Here is a 17,248-nt window from a genome sequence, read left to right as displayed (position 1 = left end):
CTGTCCCAAAAGGCATGTGTAACCTGAGAGTTGTGCCACACTTTTACACGGCCTGTCCAGAGAGGATCCTGCTCACTGTGGTCACATGGGCTTCAGTGCTCTGGGTTTCTTCAAACCTGGACAGAAGGGTCAGTTTTAAGTTCACTAGAGCCCAGACACGATCAGGGCAGTCAGGTGCTAGTACTTGGTGATGCCAAATCAGGTTGGAAACAATTTGGAACGTGAGTTCGAGAGGTTGTAGCCAGGCAGTGCAGCAAGCCACGTGAATTGGAAATATGGTAAGAATTGATAATTTGGGCATGGTAACAGGAATGGGGCCACTATGCAGGTAGGGATGGAAATTGGTTTTTCTGTAGGGGAGAAGGAAGTCAAGTGAATCTTTACCAGAGAAAATGGAGTTTTCACATCCTTCAGTTCCCTGCAGGGTACAAAGAGGTGCAAAATAACTCAGACAGTGAACATAGCTAGGGTCTGATATCCTGGAATGGTGTAGTGTAAACAATGCATAGTTTCCCACAGAGACACAATTTTTTTCCCCATAGTCCCTCCTCTAATAATCAAAGAGAGATTATTTATGATCACAAAATAAGACTGGTCTCATTATATTTATTTACATAGGTGTAGCAAGAATAGTTCGCAGGAAGTTTTCATAAGGAATCTTAGATTGTGCATTTAAAAGTCTCTTGAGACTAGGAAGCTGGAACAAGAGCTTGCTGTCAGATTTCACCTTCATTATGTACATATTTGCATAAATTCCTTCCTTCTGTGGTCCCCAGCATATCCTCCAGCTCTGGGACCCCTACAAAGTGATCTTTCTTGCTCATTTATGAGTTGGGAACCCTGGAAGCCAGGTCCCTGGCTTGTTTTCCCAAGAGGGCTTTGGCAGGCATTGGTGCCATGAAGTCTGCTTTCATTTCTTGAAAGGGTCTGGTTGTTGCTGATTATATGATCAAATATGATCTTGCAGCCAAGGCCGTGGTTACTTAACCAGTTTTTTTGGTTATGTCCTGGTAATAAGGAAGACAGATTCTTGTTGAACCTAGGCAAATAATTATATTGCCCTGAAAGCAAGAACACTACATAATACTGAGTTTCCAAATTCTGGGCAGGGGGTGGGGCGTGGGGGGAGAGACTCAGATACTGTTTCTAAATAGGTCCTTTGTTTTTGCAAAAGCTTTGTCTACCAAATTGTTTTAAGATACAGATGGCATAAGAAGAGCAAAGACTTCCTTATGTTCAGAAAGTAGAACATTAAAATATTCCAAATAAAAACCATAGTCCTTCCTCAGTAGTTCATTTAGGCCTATGTAACTAGTTCTCACTTTGCTCGAAGGTGGGTTAGTAGTCTCATGAGTCCAAATGCTTCTCCACTAGAATTCTGGAAATCCTGACCGAGTCCCCTGGTAGGGTCTCAGCAGTGTTTAAATGATGCCATCAGGAGACCATACCGGAACTCTCTGGCATAGCCCTTTTCCATGGACTTTGAGGAGGGTCTTTCTTTTGAAGACAAGTCAGTCTGGCCTATAGGTGATTGCAGGTGCTGGTTAGGAAGCATCCAGTGAAGCAAGGACCTGGAGGTGACAAAGGTTCTAGATGGCTGTGGCCAGTGTATTACTGATAACTTTCCAAAGTGAGAGGGCTGACGAGAGTAGAATAATGCAGCTGACAAGGAACACTGTTGTACAATAAGACAAAGGCAGCCAGAAATGGTAAAGTCAACATCGACAAGCATAATGGTTAGCACTGTTTTTAAACAATCTTTTTAAAAATTAATTAATTAATTAATTAATTAATTTGACAGACAGAGATCACAAGTAGGCAGAGAGGCAGAGAGAGAGAGGAAGGGAAGAAGGCTCCCGCTGAGCAGAGAGCCCGATGCGGGGCTTGATCCCAGGACCCTGGGATCATGGCCTGAGCCGAAGGCAGAGGCTTAGCCCACTGAGCCACCTAGGTGCCCCAGCACTGTTTTCAAAGAAGAGTGGATATTACATGTAATTATAAAAATGGAAGAACAAAATCTTTATAGGAAAAAGTCTTCAGGTATAACAGAATGACCCTAAGATATAATATACCGTGGATATCCTAAACATGTAGCCAGAGTGGAGCAAGAATAAATCAAGATTGTCAAGAGATTTTAGGAGTCTGCAGTAGGACCGAAGTATCTGTGTGTTAATAACATTTTACTTGAGGATGAATAATTGTTTATCTTGAGAATACCTAATTGTTATTTTTGATTTGACAGCTCAATAGTAACATAATCACATTGACCTAATTATTTCTAACATCTCTCTTTTCATATGGTGGAAGAAAAAAATCTTTGTGATTTTCCAGGTGTCTCTGGGGAATCTCAAAGGCAGCTTTGAGGACTTGAATGTGGGAAAGGAAAATATAAAAAGGAGTCATGAAATTTTGGGCACTTGACTAAGACAGGACCGTAGGTTACTTAGAAAGAATACTTATTTACTTCCTTAAGTGATAAGAAAAAAATTTACAAGTTAATGTAGAGATAGTGTAACTTTAAAATGCTTTACCTTTTTGTCAAATAACTAGATTTCTTAAATACTCAAGGAAATAGTAAAGTCAACATAAACCGTAGAAGGTTATTCTGGTAAAACATAGAATCTTTGTTACCTAAACAAGTTACAGAGAAAAATGAATACATAGATGAATGAACTTTACAGTTTAGATGAAAGCAATTAGCAGCAAACCAAGTAAATGAAACTGTCAATAGAGACCAAGTTTTGCTAAGGTTTTTGTGCATGTCATAGATTTTCAAACTCAAACTTTATAAACCAAGATGAAGTTTGTGCCACATTTTCTCTCTCTCTCTCTTTTTTTTTTTTTTTTTTTTTTAAAGATTTTATTTGACAGACAGAGATCATAAGTAGGCAGAGAGGGAGGCAGAGAGAGAAGAGGAAGCAGGCTTCCCGCTAAGCAGAGACTCTGATATGGGGCTTGATCCCAGGATCCTGGGATCATGACCTGAGCCGAAGGCAGAGGCTTTAACCCACGGAGCCACCCAGGGGCTCACATTTTGTCTCTTTTATGATGCCCTTTCACATTCTGGAACAATCTGACCCTTTAGGACCAATCTCAGGGGTTCTGCGGGATCAGAAATAATTTCACAATATTAGAAAATAAGATATTGTTTACATGCAGTGGGTTTATGGTTGGTTATCTCCAAGTGGACCTATGTGGATAGTTATTAAAAACCCATACAGAAAGCTTTCTGGGGTCTCTGACAAGCTGGCAGTTGGGTTCAGAAACGAAAAATCTGCCCCTTCAGGATAGAGCTCTTCTTATTCTTGAAAAACAGAAGTATGTACACAGTTGTATTTCTTCTAAAGTATAACTACTTAGTACAAGCCACATATTAATTTTAATTTTTAACTAAAGTAACTAACTTCTGAAATTAGTTACTAAAGTTACTTACCAAAGTAACCCCGAGAAAGCAGGATGGGTACATGTGGAGTGTTTCTGTGTATTTTACTGTCCCCGTAGCACATAAACATAAGAATCAAAAGCGTTTAATCTTAAAATCATGCTTGGTTTTTGGGGCACCTGGGAGGCTCAGTTGGTGAAGCATCTGACTTGGGCTCAGGTTGTGATCTCGGTGTCCTGGGATCACACTGGGTCCTGGTCCCTTCTCAGCAGGGAGTCTGCCTGTCCTTCTCCCTCTCCTCTGTTCCTCCCCCCACTCATGCTCTCTCTTTTTCTCACTCTCAAATAAGTAAATAAGATAAGAAACTGTGCTTAGGTAGAATTTCTGCATTCTATCTTACTAAACAATTGATTAGTGAATATCCATTAATTAATTCAGCTTAGCATGAGACAAAGGTTTTAAGTTACGTAAATATCTTGGAAATTATCTTAAATCTGTTTTACATTGTGAACAATGTAAAACACAGTTGCCATTAAAGTAAAATTTGTCAAAAATGATTCAATTTTGTTAAATACAAATTTACATTTTTCATAATCTTAAATATTAAGTATAAATAATACTCCCTTATTCTATCAGTAAGCCTGTGTAAGATTAGGAAGAACATGTACAAGAGTGAAAATGTACTATTTTATTATACTTATATCTGATAATTCAGAAAAGAGATGGGTGTTTTTAATAAACCAAAAATATTCAACTAATCTCACTTGCTGGAGATTTACCAAAGTATGTGAAAACTTGAATTTTTAAAATATTTGGGTCTTAAAAAAACCTGAGTTTCTATGAGAATAGTTGTTTTTTGTTTTTGTTTGTTTGCTTTTTTGAATGTTGAAAATACTGGGAGGTCCCTTTCTGTAATTTCTGGGGATTTGAGGAATATTCAATTTAAAGATCCTTGTTTCTAAGCCAGTTATAATAGAACTTCTTTAAGAAGTTTTATAATCTCATTTGGTAACATCTCATGATGCTTTTTTTAGGTGTGTGAATTGCAGGCATATGTGCATAGAGACAGAGCTTGTAATTTCAATTTTAGAATTTTACTTTCTACTTATGGCTCAAGCGTAAACGTGGTAGTACAAAACTCAGCCTAGATACCTACTTGGTGGCATGAAATACTTAACAGCTTTGAGCTCAGAGTAGAAAAATAAACAAAAAACGTAAAAAGGCGGATTCTTTACCATTTTCCATACAACAAAGACAAGTTCTCTATAAACCATCATGCCCTTTACAGGTCTTACTGAATGGTCAGGTCATAAAACCAAAGGAAGTTGGCATTAGAAATCGAGTAAATACTCAAGAAGAACAAAATCAAGTTCTTACCATGGTATCAGTAGCCAGGAGTCTGGAGCATAAAGTCAGGAGCTGGGCTCAGTGTTGGGCCCATAGATCACCAGCCAGGAGGGCGCGCAGGGGTCGCAAAGTAGCAGGGGCGGTCCCATCCGAGCCACATGCTAAAATTGCAAAAGACAAAATGCACAAGACAATTAAAATGTTTGTATGCAGACTGTCGATTTAAGGTCTATCTTCGTCAATGAGGAATGGCTCAAGAATAAGAAGGGGCCCAGGTTTTACAGAGGCAGGTAGGCTAGGGTGTCGTTAGCTAGTCTTAAGGTAATCATGATGAGGATGGACATGGTCTTACCTGAGTCACTGAGGAAGGGTGGCCGTGCATCCTGTTAAATAACAAAGTTCAGCTGCAAGGCACCCAGCAGGAAGAGGGGAGCCCCATGAGAGTTGCATAAAATGGAAAGTTTTTATTGGGAGAAGTCTAGGGCTGAGGAGTTATTAGCACAAGAAAAGAAAGGATTGTTTCAGGCAAGATCACCTTCCCTTCATGGAAAGGGCAAGGGGTCTAATGCAGAAGGCCTCTCCTCCCTGTGGGGCATTGAGGAAGCTCTTGTGGCAGATTACCTGACTGGTCCCAGCCGGAAAATCCTGACCCTTGGTAAAACTGCATTTCTGAGGGAGGTTGAAACTGCACTTAGGTTAGGGATTAACGTGGCTCAAGTGATGTCCTTTGGGCCTGTGGTTTTAATAGTCCTATCTTGCAGCATGAGAGAGAAGGGTGATCCTTTCAATTACACTTTTCTCAGAACACAGAAGGGTCGGAACCTTTTTTAACTTGTGCTCTGTGTTCTGGGGCACAGGGCACAGGTAAAGTTCAACGTTATTGTAGAGAATCAACTTTCAGTAGAATAGGGACACATCTTATGGAATGGGTGAGCCCAGGTCTCAGTTGTAAAGAGTTGTAAAGTGTTAATTCTTCAACACTGAACATGATTGGTTCTAATAAATGTTAGCTGGTCTTTTTGGCCTTTTCCAGTGATGGTAACGGGGCTTACTGACTTTCTTTAGGTTTGTACATTCTGGATATCACCTTCCGTACAGATTTCATGGGGAGGGGAATGGTGCGGGTTGGAGGAGCGTCAGGTTACCATCACTAAAGAGAAAAAAGTGGCCAGATTTTCTCTCTGCCTTTATTACCGTCAGTGAAATGTGACACGCAGCAAAGGTTACATAAATAAAGGACTAAGTTAAAAGAAATGGTTTGTATTCTCATGAAATTACGGACTGTGAGGGTTATAATTTACAAAACTGCTAGCATTAATATTTACTTTCAACAGAATTATTAATTGTGCAGCGCTCTGGGAGTAATTCATTATCTCCTTTCTTAGATGAGACCCATGAGATAAGGACCGGCCAAATGCCCTGTCAAGTATGGAGACAGAGACAAGTGGGCTGCAGAAAGGTCTCGTTCTGGGTCTGCCAGCAGATGATCGTGTTTCATGTGCTTCACATATTCTCTGTGCACAGTGGATTCTTACAGTTTGTGGATTTTCTAGCAGTGACAGCCTTCTATGAAGATGAACCATCCATTAACTTTCATATACAGAAATCTATTCAAGTCCACAGAACATGCTGAATGCTAGCTACACTCAGGGCGGCTGTAAGGCCTAACTTGATTTGAGTTGTTTTTGCATTAGTGGTTGTGTGTCTTGCCAGTTAAAAGATATGTGCCAGAATTGCATTTTTAAAAGTGTATTAGAAGCATTTTTAAACAGAGGGTAAAAGAATTGTACAGCGAGGTACTTTTTTTTTTTTTTTTTTTAAGGGGGCAGCGATCATGGCTTTCTTACTAACCAAAAATAGCGTTATTTAGCCCATGTCTTAAGGAAGGAACCAGGAAGCTGCTTTGAAAGGAGAGCCCAGTGGGTACACACACCGATAGACCGTTCCGAATGCCGAAACACCGTTGCTTCCTCGGTGCACAACTGGCCTTTGCCACACTGGAAGGGAAGTCCACGGGACGCCCACCAGCCACCCGAGCAGGTCAGCAGGTACAAACGATAGGACGCGGTGCAGCCTTCTCTGACAGGGCTGTCTGCACATCAGAGACTTAAGAACGTCAAGCCTGCGGAATCCAGTGACTCAAGGGTAGTGTCCTCAAACAGCTCGCAGTCTGTCACCCAGTCATCTTTCGTTCTGCCTCAGAGTCTTTTCCACAATGTTTCTGTACAAGTTTTTTTTTTTTTTTTTTTCTTTTGTGATCAGATCTCAAAAAGGATTATTCTCCCTTACAAACTCAGGCTGCTCTCCACCAGTTATTGCCTGAGTATTAACACGGGGACAGCAAGGGTGTTGGCTAGCCTTCTGGGGGATGCGTGTAAAATCCAGAGCTGTGCTATATTGAACAAATAAAATTAACTCATTTTCATGAGTGATTTCGGATGGGCCTTTGTTTCCCTCTAGAGACTAATTGGATAACTACTTATCCAGTTAGTTAGATAACTAACTAGCAGATAGTTGTCTGCTATCCCAAGGGGAAATACCAAGCCTGACAACTCTTCACCAAATTTTGCCCAGGGTACACGTGTATTTAGGTGGATTTCTCTTCTGGACGTCCTCAGAATGTCCGAAGTGTTTTGCGCATTCCAGAAGTGACCTTCCACAGCATCTGTGGGGCCGGGACTCTAAGCTGGGTACCAGGGCAGTCTTCCCAGGAGGTCTTGGCTCCCTGAGTAAAGGCAGCCTTAGCTCCTTGAAAGGCTAGCCAGACCTGATTAAGTGACCACCATTCTCAAATGACATTCTAGACAAGGCCTGGTTTCATAACCAGCTTTTCCAATTATATGCTGGTAAGATGCAGAACATATTCCGAAATTATACAAAAATGTATACTGCCATGGGAAGCAAAGGGGCTTCGTAAAAGATTCCAAATTTTGAGGCAATCTTTGAAAATCAGGTATCATTTTAAAAGGTTTTATTTTAGTTTGCAGAAGTAGTATCTCCTGTATTCTTCTGAATTACGGATCGCTTAAGAAGAAAGAGAAGAGTTCATAAGATAGAGCATTAAAGAAATACCAACAAAATTCTAAGTTGATAAGCACATTGAATTTCCCTCATTTAATCCTATAATTTAGGATTATCCTCATTTAATCCTAGCTCTGTTCTGTGGGAGATTGAGTTCATGTCTCCCAAAGCCGTCTGCTGTCGATTACACAGAGGTCTGGGAATCCTGACCAGCTCTATGGCCTGGTCTGAGACCTGTGTAAGCAGCGCCATGAGAAGCCTGTTTATTTTGTGAAGTGTCAGGAGTTTGGATTACTTGGTACCTCCCTTTTCCATGGGGTTTTGGCCAGTTCCATGCTGAGGTCACAGGCCCTGCCTATAGCTTATTGCAGAGCCATTCGGCAAAACAGAACTATCTGTAGACTTTTAACAGCGAGGGTCAATTTATTACTCATAATTTTCAAATGTGAAAAGTCTAATGTGAGTAATGTTACAGGGAAATTGGGTTGGTTTATGGCAAGCCAAACAAAATAATAAGATGATTACCAAAAGATTAAGCAGAATTTCTTTTTTTTTTTTTTTAAAGATTTTATTTATTTATTTGACAGAAATCACAAGTAGATGGAGAGGCAGGCAGAGAGAGAGAGAGAGGGAAGCAGGCTCCCTGCTGAGCAGAGAGCCCGATGCGGGACTCGATCCCAGGACCCTGAGATCATGACCTGAGCCGAAGGCAGCGGCTTAACCCACTGAGCCACCCAGGCGCCCCAGAATTTCTTTAAGGGAAGCAATTAAACCTATTTTTAAAAAAGTCAGTAAGCATTATCTTCGATTTACAAAATGCTTTAAAAAACCCCTCAAAACAGCATTTACTTATGAAAATGATGTAGGAGGGCCAGACCTGCAGAGGGGGTCCTGCAGGACCAGCCCGGGGGTCCCTGGCTGCGCACAGGATAGAAATCAAACTCAAGCTGGCAGGAGGCGGACGCAGAGCTGTTGAAGGTGTAGAGGGAACGCAGAGCGTCTGGGACAGAGCATCTGGGAGCCTCAGGAGAGAGTCTCGTCTTTGCTCAAGGATTGTGGCCGGTGTACATGTCCTCTCAGGCATCCGGGAACCTGTTGGGACAAAGACGAGGACCCAGGTGACCGTCGTAAGTCAGTTCTCCCTCTTCCTCAGAGCCAGGCGGCCTTGGTGTGGAGATCGTGCGGTCGGGGTCTGGAACACGCATGTGACGGCTCCTCCCTGTGCTCTCTCCCGGTCCCCCCTTACGTGTTTCCTGTTCTAGAGCCATCGTTCACGCCTCGTCCCTTACAAGGAGGTCACACACTGTTTGCATTCGCAGGCAGGTGTAAGGTGGGGGGACCCGGGTAATGGAGCAGGAATGGAAGCAGGAAGAGAGGCAAACAGCAGACTTTAAAAATGGAGTCCTTCAGTTTCTCTATTTCAAGAAGACCAACCTAATTTTTATGGAGGAAACAAATCTTGAGATACAGTATAATGTTTCTGAGACACAATAAATGTACTGAGAACACTCAGAATATCAGGAGATTTAGTGAGCCCACGTTAGGTCCTGGACATCGATATTTTTATAAAAAAAAAAAAAAATCATAGACAAGTCTGACATGCATCCCCAGTTGAAAGCCACTGGTCTACAAGATGCTAGATTTAAATTACAGAAGCAGGACGCTCACCAAATTAACAATTTAATAACCAAAATTATAACACGGTACTTTGCCTACTAGCAGCATTGTAGGACTAGAACACCCTTAATAGAAGAAGACTCAACACAGCTGTCAGGAAAGCATCTGGCCAGTGTTTCCCCTGAAGGTAAAAACATTATGGACAATAAGGTCAATAACCAATATCAAGGATTTTCCTCAGAGCCTGTGATTTGGAAATATTTATACTGATAACATGGTACGATTGAATCCTTGCCTAGACAGGCCGAGTGGACCTTCCGATTTCATACAGAACTTGGCAATCGTTGACACATTCAACCTAATTATCCTACAGTTCTCTTAAAAGTGGAAAACATATTTTTGTGATTTCCAAGGGGAAATCTTAAGGCTAGTTTTAGGTGTGAGTGATATCCTTCAGGTTTTATTTTTATGTATTTAAGATCCAATTTAGAGAAGGCAAAAATCAGTTACCAGAAGACATTCACACAGATCCTTCAGATAGGATCACGTGTGCCTGAGAAACCATACCAGGCAAGTTAATCACAGTAGTAAGACAACATTGAAAAACAAGCACAGAGGGGCGCATGGGTGGCTCAGTGGATTAAGCTTCTGCCTTTGGCTCAGGTCATGGCCCCAGGGTCCTGGGATCAAGCCTTGCATGGGGCTCTCTACTGAGCGGGGAGCCTGCTTCCCCCTCCCCCTCTGCCTGCTTCTGTGCCTACTTGTGATGTCTCTCTCTCTCTCTCTCACTCTCTGTCAAATAAATAAATAAAAATAAAATCTTTAAAAAAACAAAATAACAACAACAAACAACCAAGCACGGACTGTAACTTAAGTGATCAAATTTCATTTCTTACTCACAAGCATCATATATTCAACATAAAGGAGAGATCATTATTCTTTTAAGATGCAAGCTTTGCTTTTTAAGCAGATTATACAGAAAGTTAAGACTGATCTTTTTGTTATAGGCAATAATCTCTAACCATGAGGACAGCCCATCAACATCAGGCATAATTGACTAAAATTATAACACATTTTGAGCTTTCCTTCAGACTCAAGTATATAAACTAAAGCAAGTTAAGTGAACTTTCCTAGTCTTGTTCTTCACTATGCCTTTTCTTATCTGTGGCAAACTGAGACTTTGCTTGAGCCCGGAGCTGTGTTCATGGGGTCCCAGCACCTGAATAGTAACAGTGAGATGTCATCTCTGTTAACAGGCAGTGTGTTCTTGCTATCTTTAAGTGTGTCAATAAATACTTTAAAAGTTTTTCAGTTTTAATTTCTATGATGTTAAATATTGATAGCCTTAATCCACAAAAACAAAGACTCTTTGTGTTGCTTAGTAAGTCCCAATAGTATAAAGGAGTCCTGAGCTCATAAATCCTGAAAACCACTGCTTTAAGAAATACAATTTTTTTTTTGAAAAACAACTCACAGTTGTATTCCTCTGTCATTATTACTCTTAGTGTAACCTTAACCATTCATATTAATTGTATTTTTTTAGTTACTAAGTTCCATTTCACAGAAAACCGTAAACAATTGCAAAATGTCCATTTTACACAGGTGAGTTAGCAGACTAGCAAGGCTTCCATTACACTGTCCTACCCCATGTCTCTCTTACACCCTTTTAAAGCTGCAAAAAAGAACATGTTCATTGACATGACCCAAAGAGCTTCTGTATGGCACATAAAAATAAACAAAAATATAGAAAAAATCAGAACTTTGCTTAGCAATCATTGTTTCAGTATTCTCTCTTATAAATTACTGAGTTATTCAATAATTTTTAAAAAAAAGATTTTATTCCTTTTAAGGAGAGAGAAAGCAGGTGGAGTTGCAGAGGGAGAGGGAGAGACGATCCCAAGCAGACCCTGGGCTGATCCCAGAGCCCCACATGGGGCTCAGTCTCAAGACACTGGGATCATGACCTGAGCCGAAACTACGAGTTGGTCGCTTACCTGACTGCATGATCCAAGAACCTTGTATCCAACAATTTTTTAATTAGTATCTGTCCAAGGTTTATGTTAAATATGTTAAATAAATAAATAAATAAGTTAACTAACTAACTAAATAAATAAAATCTTAAAAAATGAAAGTTTATTTGGACAAAATTTGACTTAAATGAAGCACTGACAAACCCAAAGTGGTTAGGGGTGTTCCAAGGCCATGAACTAAGGGAGAGACTTACAGAGAAGATGCGGAATCAAAGCTAGGAACTTATTTGATTGGCTGTAGCTTAAGCGGTTGCCTTCTATGGGAAAGCTTACTTGGCTGCTTGTGATTGGTCGCTCTTCGGTATTGATTTCTTAACCTTTAGGGATTTACAGGCTCTGGTTTTTGTTTGCTTACGTAGGCTGCTAAGGCCTGAGAGCCACCTTAGTCCGATGGCCTGCTTATTTAATTAGTTTAACACTAAAGATCCTGGAAATTATCTTTGCACTGATGTATTACGAAATACAATTAGTACTGATATAAAAAGCTTGTTAGAATAATGATTTGTCACAAGTTTAAATTTTTAAAAAATCTTTATAACAGGAATAATTATTATATATTTATATTTATTATACAGGAATAATGTTATTTTATTTGACCAGTAAACCTGTAAGTCTAGGGAAAATAAACTCAAGTAGAATAAAATGTATGTTTATATTATACTTAACATGGAGAATTCAGATAAGACATAACTGTTTTCATTAAGCCAAAATTACTAAACTAATAGTAATTTCCAAACACATTAACTATGTGAATTTGAGTTCTTAAAACATTTCTGAGTTATAATTTCAGCCACTGGTCAAGAATAAAGACAAATACTAAAACCAGTCCAGATTTCAGGAAGCTATTCTCCTTCCTTGTGGGCATGCATGTCTTAATTGATTTTAGCTCCAAAATGGGCAAATAAGCAAGCAGAAGAAAAGAAAAAAAAAAAAAGCTAATAAACCCAGTCCTCTATGGTCTCTTACCAAAAAAGAATAAATCTCTATAATCCATTAATTAATTTATATAAAACACAAAGTAGTCAGACCGTAAAACCAAATTCCTAAACATTGCTTCCACTAATGGCGAATAATTCATCCATTAATGAAACAAAACAAAACAAATGGAGAGGAAAATTAAAATTAGAGAAACAGAGCCAGCAAAGTTCTGGCTTGCCACTTGGCATTCAGCTCCGGAGCCAATAATAGACCTTCCTGGGCTCAAGCCGCCTGTGGAGTGTTCTCTGGCGCTAAAGATTAGCGGCTTCTGTCTGACAGAAGCCGCTAATCTTTATCAGATGAGTCTGTTGGGCAACTTGGTGGAAAACCTTCATAACTGTTAAAAGATAATTTTTTAAAGATACATCATAACTTTCCCTCTAATGGAAAATGAAGATATGTTAAAGATTTTATTTAACTCATTAATTAATGATGAGACTGGGAAGTTGTTTTGTCCTCTGCAAAGGAGAATCCATGGAGGAGACCTGTTCATGGATCATTAGGAGTGTAGACAAGGCTCTGTCACTGCGGGGAGAGGGAGGTCACTGTCACCACAGGGAGAGGGAAGTCTCTTGAATGTCCGTGGGACAGGGTTTGCATTTCTATAGACAAGAACAATTAGCATTCTTCTCAATTTTCTACAGCTAATTAGATTGTAAAATAGCTCAAAGATGACAAAAGGCATAAACCCCATAGAAGTGGAGAACCCTGAAGGGTGTGTGTGCCGAACAGCACGGAGGTGTCCATTGGAGACACCCAGTATGTCTTCTGTTCCATGTCAAAATATTTCACAATTTTCTCCTCCAGCCTTGATTCTACAATCAACTTTTAAAAATATTTACTTTATCATGTATCTATTTCTCCCTCCATTAACCATCTTATTTTGTTACTCATTTGTAAAGAAGTTGCACTTACCAGTCCATGTCATGTAGAAGGAGCTTCCTTGAGTAATCAGGGGAATTCTATTGAACGTATTTTCTAATGTGTAATTTATAAGAACAGTTAAGTAAATGTGCTTACTCATAATAACAACATTGCTGCTTCTGTCTCATCGCTGTATTTCAGGCCACGAGTATTTGTCACACCAGTCCGAATGTGTGGTCTCTATCATGGCACTTGTTAGTGTGGGATTCCAGGGGGAGCTTGTCTTTTCTTGTAGGTTCTGTGGCTGAACTGGGTCAATGAACCTTAAATCTTCTAGATTTCTTACCCAACATCTACAAGTCAGATTGTTTGTTTTCTCTTCTTTATTTTTTTTCTCTTCATTGAGACTTTTATTTTGGGGTTTGAGTTTCCTTATATACAACCATTTCTTTCCCTCAACCTAGGCGGGATGTCCCCTCTCTGTCAAGCTTCTGGTAGACATAACTATGTGACCTTCCTTCACTCAGACTTAACAGGGGTCATGTTCATGATTTTTCTCTTTTTGAGGGATAGACTGATTCTATTCACAGGTTCATGTATATTTAGAGTGAGACGTGAAGCCACCAGAGGCTGTGAGAATAAGGGTGACGTGATCTGATGTGTGTTTCCACAGTGTGGCTCTGGCTCTGTGTTGAGCAATGATTGAAGTCTCAGGGATTTTAGCAGGGAGAAGAATTAAGTGGCTTTGACAGTGACTCACATGAGATGCTGGCATGTCACCAGTGGAGTTAATGAGAAGTGGTCAGAGTCTAGATACATCTGCAAGGTTGAGTTGACAGGATGAGCTGATGGATTGGGTGTGGGGTTTGAGAAAATAATGACGAGAATGATGATGAAAATGCTTTTAACCCGTGCAGGAGAAGTCTTGCCACTAAGCCAGTGAGGCTTGGAAGGAGTGGGCTGGGGAGAGAAGATTGTAGTGTAATTGTTTTATTGTGATAAAAAGCATACAATATAGCATTTGCCGTTTTAACAATTTTTAAGTATATGGTTCAGTGGCAGTGTTCACTTGATGCAGTCATCGTCACCGTCTGTTTCCAGAAAATTTTCTTCACTCCAGAGTAAAACTTGGAACTCATTAAGCAACAACTCTCCATTTCCCACCCCACCCCTGGCCCCCGGGAGTCTGTTCTGTTTTCTGCCTCTGTGAATTTACCTATTCTAGATATTTCATGTAAGTAGAGTCATACAATATTTGTCTTGTATGTCTGGCTTTTTTCACACACACACGTTTCCAGAGTCATACATGTTGTGTATTACAGCCTCCCCACTTTTTATGGCTGAATAATAATATTGTATTGCTTGTAAACACCAGATTAATCATATCCATTCATTTATTGTTGGACACGTAGGCAGTTTTCACCCTTTGGCTCTTGTGAATAATGCTGTGATGAAAATTCTCACACAAGTATTTGAGTCCTTGTTTTCAATCCTTTTTGGTATATACCTTGGAGTAAGTGTTTTGACTATGTGGGTTTTTGGTTTAACTTTTTGAGGAACGACCAAACTGTTTTCCACAGTACTGGCATCATATTTAAAAATCAACATTGATTATTTTTCACATTTTTGATTATAGCCAGCCTAGCAGGTGTGAAGGGGTGTGTATCTCATGGAGGTTTTGTTTTGGATTTCCCTATCTAGTGATGTTGAGCATGTTTTTTTTTTTTTTTTTTTTTTAAAGATTTTATTTATTTATTTGACAGAGAGAGATCACAAGTAGTCGGAGAGGCAGGCAGAGAGAGAGAGAGAGAGGGAAGCAGGCTCCCTGCTGAGCATAGAGCCCGATGCGGGACTCGATCCCAGGACCCCGAGATCATGACCTGAGCCGAAGGCAGCAGCTTAACCCACTGAGCCACCCAGGCGCCCCGAGCATGTTTTCATGTGCTCATTGTCCATTTGCTTTTCTTCTTTGGAAGGAATGTCTATTCAAATTATTTGCCCATTTTTAAAGATTTATTTATTTATTTGACAGATCACAAGCAGGCAGGGAGGCAGGCAGAGAGAGAGGGAGAGGTACGCTCCCCGCCAAGCAGAGAGCCCGATGCAGGGCTCGATCCCAGGACCTTGAGATCATGACCTGAGCTGAAGGCAGAGGCTTAACCCACTGAGCCACCCAGGCACCCCTGTTTGCCCATTTCTAAAAAAGATTTGTTTACTTATTTATTTTAGAGGGACAGAGAGTGCGAGAGCACAGGCAGGAGGGGTAGAGGGAGAAAAGCCCAAGCAGACTCTGCTGAGTGTGGAGGCTGGTGCGGAGCTCAGTCCCAGGACTCTGAGATCACGACCTGAGTCAGACACTTAACTGACTGAGTCACCCAGGCACCCCTGCCCATTTTAAAAACGAGTTGTTTGTCCTTCTCTTGTTAAGTTGTAGACATTCTTTATGTATTACGGATATTAAATGCTTCTCAGATATATGATTCGCAAATAATTTTCTCCTATTCTGTGGTTATCTTTTTCATTCTCTTGATAGTATTTTTTCATGCATCAAAGTTTTTAACTTTGATGAATTCCAATTTATTTATTTATTTGTTTTCTTTTTGCCTGTGCTTTTGGTGTCCTATTTAAGGAACTATTGCCAAATCCAGGGTCATGAAGATTTTCCCTTTTGTTTTCTTCTGAGAGTTCTGTAGCTTTAGCTCTTAAATTTAGTTCTTTGATCTACTTTGTATTAATTTTTGCATGTGCTATAAAGTAGAGGTCCAATATCATTTTTGTCTGTGGGTATCTAGTTCTGCCAGCACCATTTGTTGACGACACTATTCTTTACATGTGAATGGTCTTGGCACCCACCCTGCTCAAAAATCAGTTGACCTTAGATGTGAGAGTATATCTGGGCTCTCAACTCTATATTAATTTCTGTTCTTATGCTGACCTCGTACAGTGTTGATTACTGTAGTTTTGTAGTAAGTTCTGAAATTGGGAAGTATCAGACCTCCAGCTTTGTGTTTTTTCTTCCAGATTATTTTGGCTATTTTGGGTTTTCTTGGAATTCCATATAAATTTGGGATGTGTTTTTCCATTTCTACAAAACTCACCATTGGGATTTTGATAGAGATTGCATTAAAGGTACTTTAGATAGTCTTGTCATTTTATGATATTAAATTCTCCATTGCATGAATGCAGGATGTCTTTACATGTGTTTAGGTCTTTTTGAATTTCTTTCATCATTTTTAAAAACATTTTCAGCATTTGGTGTTTTGCATCTTTTTTAATTAACTTTATTCCCAAGTATTTTATTTTTTGGACACTAATATAAATGAAATTATTTCTTTATTTCCTTTTCTGATCATTATTCATGTATTGAAATACAACTGATTTTTGCACACCGATTTTTTATCTTGTGACTTTGCTGGATTCATTTATGAGTTCTAACTGTTTTTCTGGGTTCTTTAGAGTTTTCTGCATATAAGATCATCTCATTTATGAGTAGAGATAGCTTTACTTCTTTTTCAATTTGGGTGTCTTTTATTTTATTCCATTTTTCTTGCCTAATTCCCTGACTGGAGCAGTATCTCAGTTTTGGACGTGTCAAATTCAAGATCCTTATTAGACCTCTAGATGGCCCTCCTTATCGTGTAGTCAGTAGAATATTTGAGTCTGGATGTCAGGAAATAGGTTTATGCTAGAGATATGAAATTGGGAACTGTCAGCACGTGGCTGGCCTGTCAATCCACGAGGCTGTGTGAAGGATCACCTGGAGAGACGGGTGCAGGTGAAGAAGGACGAAGCCCTGGGGAGAAAGCCTCGCATTGGAGAAATCAGGAGGTTTCCTTGTCCATTCCCCTTCCCTCCTTGGGTGACTTTCCACAGATGACATTCCACTGGCATCTCTTGGGTGGTTCTACAGAAGAAAGCGGGTGTCGTGGAAGGAGCGCCTGTTGGACTTTATTTGGGGCTCATTACATTCCTGGGCCTGCATAGCTTTCCTTCAAGGATAACATTGAGG

General features: G+C 40.0%; 1 protein-coding gene and 1 long non-coding RNA gene across 3 annotated transcripts in view; one reads left to right on the top strand and one right to left on the bottom strand.

Moving 5' to 3' along the window:
* The window catches only part of MCPH1 (microcephalin 1), a 240,908-nt gene that overhangs the window by 68,154 nt on the left and 155,506 nt on the right, over positions 1-17,248 (top strand). The window lies entirely within an intron of this gene.
* LOC131820334 (uncharacterized) lies at positions 593-4,966 on the bottom strand. The gene is made up of 2 exons (XR_009349590.1): positions 4,760-4,966; positions 593-1,675 (listed from the first exon to the last, which is right to left on the bottom strand). It is a non-coding gene; the product is annotated as an uncharacterized LOC131820334 (long non-coding RNA).

The sequence above is a fragment of the Mustela lutreola genome, chromosome 18 (genome assembly GCF_030435805.1).
Source record: "Mustela lutreola isolate mMusLut2 chromosome 18, mMusLut2.pri, whole genome shotgun sequence".
Taxonomy (NCBI): Eukaryota; Metazoa; Chordata; class Mammalia; order Carnivora; family Mustelidae; genus Mustela; species Mustela lutreola.
The sequence above is the reverse complement of the archived record's forward strand: the minus strand, read 5'-3'. Positions and strand labels throughout refer to the sequence as shown.